Below are 5,202 nucleotides of genomic sequence, written 5' to 3'. Positions count from 1 at the left end.
TCTTTTTGCTTAATTTACTATCACACTTAATACATTTCTTAGTTTTTAAAATTAAAAATAATAGATATTTTAAAAGAGTAATACAAGCTTCATAATGAAATGCATTACTTCTCTCTTTTAACCTAACAAAATCCAGAAACAATTTTCTAAGAAGTAAATACTATTTTCTGTTTTTAAATAATTAAGGTAAATGCATGAATTATAAGTTCACTTGGGTGTGTTTTGATTAAGGAACACACCCCTTAAGCCCACTCCTCAGAGAACATTTTCATCAACCTTAGAAAATTTCCTTATGTTCCTGTAGGGTCAATTTTCCACACTCCAGAGGCAAACAGTGCTCTGATTTCTATCATGCCATGTTACTTCTGCCTCTTTTCTTAAAATTTATGAATGATTACCTAAACTACGAATCAGTACCATTTATATCTGATTCCTTTCACTTACATAATGCTTTTGAGTTTAATTGAGATTGGCAAATGTGTTAGCATTTCATTACTTTGTAATGCTGTGGATTGCTGCAAATACCATCCACTCTTCCGGACCATGGGTTTGGCGTCCTTGGATTTAACCAACCAAGAGTAAAAAATATTTGGGAAAAAAAATGTGTCTCTACTGAACATGTACAGATTATTTTTCTTGTCATTATTCGCTAAACAAAGCAATATAACAAGTGTTTACATAACATTTACATTGTTTTAGATATCATAAGTAATCTAGAGATGACTTTTAATCTATGGGGGCAGAGTCAAGAATGGGAGATGAGTGGAGGTCTGAGCATCACAGCGGCCCCTTCTTTTCTCTCCCCACCTTTACCGGTCTGCTCAGCTCACAGAATACCTTTCCACCATGACTCCCTCAGCAAGTTCCTGCTGAAACAAAGCATCAAGCAGATGTACATGTCCCTGCCTCAGGGTGAGAAAGTTCAGGCCATGTGTATCTGGATCCTTGTGACTGGAGAATGACTGCACTGCAAGACCCATACCCTGGACAGTGAGCCCAAGTGTGTGGAAGAGTTGCCTGAGTGGAATTTTGATAGCTCTAGTACTTTCCAGTCTGAAATCTCCAACAGTGACATGTGTCTTGTGCCTGCTGCCATGTTTTGGGACCCTTTCCACAAGGATCCTAACAAACTGGTGTTCTGTGAAGTTTTCAAGTACAATCGAAAGTCTGCAGAGACCAATTTGAGGTACATCTGTAAATGGATAATGGACATGGTGAGCAATCAGCACCTCTGGTTTGGCATAGAGCAGAAATATACCCTCATGGGGACAGATGGGAAGCCTTCGGTTGGCCTTCCAATTGCTTTTTTGGGCCACACAGTCCATATCACTGTGCTGTGGGAGCAGACAAAGCCTATAAGAGGAATGTCTTGGAGTCTTATTACCAAGCCTGCTTGTATGCTGGAATTAAGATCACAGGGACAAATGTTGAGGTCATGCCTGTCCAGTGGGAATTCCAAATCAGATCCCATGAAGGAATCAGCATGGGAGATCATCTCCCGTTTCATCTTGCATCATGTATGTGAAGACTTTGGAGTGATAGCAGCAACCTTTCATCTGAAGCCCATTCCTGGGAACTGAAACGGTGCAGGCTGCCACACTAACTTCAGCACCAAGGCCATGTGGGAGGAGAAAGGTATGAAGTACATTGAGGAGGCCATCAAGAAAATAAGCAAGTGGCACCAGTACCACATCCGTGCCTATGATTTCAAGAGGTGCCTGGAAAATGTCTGTTTCCTAACTGGATTCCATGAAACTGATGGCAGAAGCGGCCCATCTGGAGCAGCTGCTGCCATGATGCTGGCTGCAGTTGGGGAGGCACCACCCGGGCTCTCTGCTCCATGGAGCAGGCAGGAGCCAAAACAGTTGGGATCTCTGCCCCCCTCCTGAGTTGGAGGGGTGGGAGCTCCACTCTTCCAGGTGCAGCTGTATCCTCCCAGTCATGACTGCAGACCCAGGCATCATTGTACTCTCGGGAACCTGGAAAGCCCCCTTTCCCCAAGTCTCAGAAGTGCCTGCTTGTGCTACCTGGCCTCTCCTGGCTCCTGGTGCCCACTCCGATTTTGGAGCAAAGTTGATGCTGAGCCTAGGCACAGTTGCGCCCTGACTGGGTGTGTGCACACTTGGGGCAGTGCTGACATGCCAGGCTCCTGCAGCCTTGGGCCCCTCTGGACTATGGGCACCTGTGAACTCAGGAGGGAGGCCAAGAGGCATGAAGGAAGCTCCACTTGGGCCTGCAGGCACCCCTCGGCACAAACAGCCTGGATGCCGTGGGTGCCTTGCATGGCAGTTTGATGGTGGTAGGAGGCAGACAGGCTTCTGGAGGGGAAGGGTTGGTTCCCTGGTGAAGCCCCACCTTCAAGCCAGAGAAGGCCTGAAGCATGGGGGCCGGGCTGTTAGTTCTGCAGACCGGAATGAGAACTTATGGTGCTTTTTCAGCTGCCCATGGCCACCCATGGAACCAATCAGCATGCATTTTCTCCACTCTGAAGCCCTTAAAAGCTCTAGACACAGCTAGACTCAGGCAGACAACAAGATGACCTGAGGGCAACTAGGAGCTGCTCATCCTGGGTCTCCTTTGGTTGTATCTTTTATACTTGCACGAGCAATGAATCATAGTTCCAGTAGCTCCACAATTTCATCAACATTTGGTAGTATCAGTTTTTTACTTTAGTCATCCTTGTGAGTTCGTGGTGATAGATCAACTTTGTATGACATTATAGTTTTAAAGTTGTATATTTCTGTTTAAGAATAATGCTGAAAACATTATCATATATATTGCCCATTATTACATCTTCTTCTATATAGTATTTATTTTTATTGTTTTTTATTGTTGGATTATAGGAGTTATTTTATGTTCTGAATTGAGAGTTGTCTGATTTTATACATACACCCCCACATACAGACACACACTCATTACTTCTGCCTCTGTTCTGAAAATGTATTAGTGAAAATCTCAACTATATACTACTTGTGTCTGATTCCTTTCACTCATACAATAACTTTGAGATTAATCCATGTTGTGTTATGTGTTAGCATTTCATTCCTGTGTGTTGCTGTAAGTACTATTGACCCTCCATATCTCCCTCTTTCTCTGTGTGTGTGTGTGTGTGTGTGTGTGTGTGTGTTGGGGGGTGATTATATATTCCCCGTCTGAGATTTACCTATTTGCTTTTTTATTGGAGGAGGGGCATAAGTCTTTGGAGGAGCATAAGTGATTTTTTTTACATGAAATATATCCATTTTTATTATTTCATAGGCTTTCATTAGTTTCCTATTGCTGCTATAACCAATTACCATAAATTTTGTAGCTTAAAGTAACAGTAATTTATTATTTTACTTTACTGGAAGTCAGAATAATGAAAATGTGTTTGCTGGACTGCTTTCCTTCTGGAGACTCTGTAAGAAAATCCATTGTATTTCCTTTTCCAATGTGAAAAGGTTGTCTGCATTCTGTAACTCATGTCTCTTCCTTGAATTACCCTAACCTTTCTTCCTTTGTCACATCTATTCTGAGTCTACCCCTCTTCTATTCCTCATATAAGAACCTTTTGATTATATTGGTTCCAGCCTGATAATCCGGCATAATCTTCCAATCTCAGTATTCTTAATCACATCTGCAAAGTCTTCTTTCCATGTAAAGTAACATGCTCATAGTTTCAAGGAATTAGGGCATATATGTCTTCATGGGACATTATTTTGTCTATCACATCACTTATTTAGTCTTAAGAAATATTTCCTTTTCCCAGGATTGCAATTATAGTTTCCTGTGTTTATGCTAGAAGTTATATGATTATAACTATTACCACTTGGTCTATTTTCCATCTCAAATTATAATGGTGTAAGGGATTGAAATTCATTTTTGATTCATAGATTTACCCACTATTTCCAGCAACATTTGTTAGAAAATGTTTCCTCGTCTTATCAAGCTGTTTTGATACTTTTATCTAAATTTTTTTATCATATGTGCAAATCTACTTCTGATTCTCCAATTGATTACATAAATAGAAATACCTGTTCACCAATCGTGTGCCTTCTTTTGAGAGATGTCTGTTCAGATCATTTGCTCATTTTTGAATCAGATTGGTTTTGGGGAGTCGTTATTGAGTTGTTTGAGGTCCTTATGTATTCTGGTTATTCATTTCCTGTCAGATACTTTGCAAATATTTTCTCCTCTTCTGTAGGATGTTTCTTCATTCTCTTGATTGTTTCCTTTGCTTTGCAGAAGTTTGATTAGCTTAGTATAATCTCCTTTGTCTACTTTCACTTTTGTTGCCTGTGCTTTTGAGGTCTTACCACAAAAATCTTTGCTCAGACCAATCGATGTCCTGAAGTGTTTTCTTCTAGTAGTTTATTATTCTACTGATTTCTTCTAGTAGTTTCATAATTTTGGGTCTTACATTTAAGTCTTTTTTTTTTTTTTTTTTTTTTTTGAGACGGAGTCTCGCTCTGTCGCCCAGGCTGGAGTGCAGTGGCCGGATCTCAGCTCACTGCAAGCTCCGCCTCCTGGGTTTACGCCATTCTCCTGCCTCAGCCTCCCGAGTAGCTGGGACTACAGGCGCCCGCCACCTCGCCCGGCTAGTTTTTTGTATTTTTAGTAGAGACGGGGTTTCACCGTGTTAGCCAGGATGGTCTCGATCTCCTGACCTCGTGATCCGCCCGTCTCGGCCTCCCAAAGTGCTGGGATTACAGGCTTGAGCCACCGCGCCCGGCCAAGTCTTTAATCTATTCATTTGATTTTTGTGCATAGAGAAAGATAAGAGTCTAGTTTAATTTTTCTCCATAAGGATATCTAGTTTTCCCAATACCATTAAGGAGACTGTACCTTCCCAAATATATGTTATTGTTGTCTTTGTCAAAAATGAGTTGGCTGTAAATGTGCAGATCTGTTTCTAAGTTCTCTATTCTGTTTCTTTGGTCTATGTATCTATTTTCATGTCAGTGCCATACCATTTTGGCTACTACACCTGTAAATGTACAGATCTATTTCTAAGTTCTCTACTCTGTTTCTTTGATTTATGTATCTATTTTCATGTCAGTGCCATACTGTTTTGTCTACTATACCTTTGTAGTTACAGTTGAAACTTGAACAACACAGGGGGTTAGAAGTGCCAACTCCCACACATTTGAAAATTATTATATTTTTGACTTCCCAAAAACTTAACTAGTAATAGCCTACTATTGACCAGAAGCCTTATTAATA

The 5,202-nt window shown here is 41.0% G+C and overlaps 1 pseudogene; it reads left to right on the top strand.

Annotated features, from left to right (window-relative positions):
• The first annotated feature begins 846 nt into the window (after positions 1-846).
• LOC112636664 lies at positions 847-1,539 on the top strand (annotated as a pseudogene).
• The last annotated feature ends 3,663 nt before the right edge of the window (positions 1,540-5,202 follow it).

This window comes from Theropithecus gelada, chromosome 12 (assembly GCF_003255815.1).
Source record: "Theropithecus gelada isolate Dixy chromosome 12, Tgel_1.0, whole genome shotgun sequence".
NCBI lineage: Eukaryota > Metazoa > Chordata > Mammalia > Primates > Cercopithecidae > Theropithecus > Theropithecus gelada.
Note: the sequence above shows the minus strand (reverse complement) of the source record. Positions and strands in the feature narration are given on the sequence as shown.